We start from the raw sequence: 1,607 nt of genomic DNA on the forward strand, positions 1-1,607 counted from the left end.
AAGTGTAGTAGAGATTGTGGGGATCTAATACATACGAATATTGCCAAAAGTATTGGGCCGTCGGCCTTTCCACACACATGACCTTTAATGGCCCCCCCAGTCTTAGTCCATAGGGTTCAATATTGAGTTGGCCCCGCCTGTTATGATCCGCCAGGTGGTGCCTCAGGCTGCCAACTGACAGACCTACTCAGAGCGTGGGGTCTAAGCCCGGGCTGTGCTTTCACCAGAGCCCCTGATGGTGGGGATGGACTTGAAACAGTCCCGGGCCAGGTCACGACCTCCGAGCAGGCCCGCCAGTGGCTGAGGAGACCCTTGGGGACAGGTACCGGGAGAGCCAGATATGAAGAGGATGGCGGCCCCAGCAGGGTAGTAACGGATTGTGGGCCCGTGAGGGTAAGCGGGGTACAGAATCGGTAGGCGAGAGTAGTCGGGTCACACGCAGGGTCAGCAGGGAGGTCAATCCGTAGAATGGTCAGGGCAATCCGGGTCAAACGCAGGAGCAGGCAGAATAGTCAGGACAATCCGGGTCAAACGCAGGAGCAGGCAGAGTAGTCAGGACAATCCGGGTCAAACGCAGGAGCAGGCAGAATAGTCAGGACAATCCGGGTCAAACGCAGGAGCAGGCAGAGTAGTCAGGACAATCCGGGTCAAACGCAGGAGCAGGCAGAATAGTCAGGGTCAATCAGGGTCACAGGATAGGTGCAGGAACTCAGGATCACGTATAGACCTTGCGGCAATCTGTGACAGTGCAGGGCATCTTTAAATAGTGCGCCCTGCACTGTCATTGGCCGGCTAGGACGCGCCCCCGGCTGTCATTGGACGCCTGAGGCGCGCCCGCGGCTCCTACTGCGCATGCGCGGCGTCCTGTCAGCCGCGGCTCGTCGGGACCTAGTGCCCGTGTCCCGGCGCGATCCGCCGCCACTGCGCATGCGCGAGGGACGGAGCCGCGATCGCGGACCCTGGAGCCGTGGTCCCTGACATTGCCCCCCCCCCCAATGGGCACCCTCCGGGAGCCCCACTGATCTCTCCACCGCGGGTGAGCACGAAAAAACTCCCGGATGAGCCTGGGCGCGTGGACGTTCTGGGCGGGTTCCCATGAGTTCTCCTCAGGGCCATACCCCTTCCATTTTATCAGGAACTGTGTCTGGCCCCCCCTCCTTCGGCAACTGAGGATAGTCTCCACTTCAAATTCCTCCTGGTCACCTATAGTGACTGCCTCGGGAGGTCTGGATTCACGGTCCGGGAAGGGATCCGGTCCGGATGGCTTCAGGAGAGATACATGGAAGACAGGATGTATCTTGAAGGTCTGCGGAAGCTCGAGCTCGTAGGCCACCTCGTTAACCACTCGTTTTACCGGAAAGGGGCCGATGAACTTGGGTCCCAGCTTCCTTGAAGGACATAGCATCTTCAAGTTGGTCGTTGCCAGCCAAACCCGATCCCCTGGTTGAAGCAGCAATTCTCCTCTTCTCTTTCTGTCGAATGCCCTCTTACTGTCCTCTTGGGCTTTAGCGATGGCTTCCTGAACTGTCTTGTTATTGACAGAAAAGAAGTTCAAGATGTCTTGAGAAGCTGGTACCGGATTCTCAGGCATCAGATCAGGGAGGAAT

The sequence above is a fragment of the Staurois parvus genome, unplaced genomic scaffold (genome assembly GCF_062004578.1).
Source record: "Staurois parvus isolate SC_StPar_1 unplaced genomic scaffold, SC_StPar_1.0 ptg000370l, whole genome shotgun sequence".
Lineage (NCBI taxonomy): Eukaryota > Metazoa > Chordata > Amphibia > Anura > Ranidae > Staurois > Staurois parvus.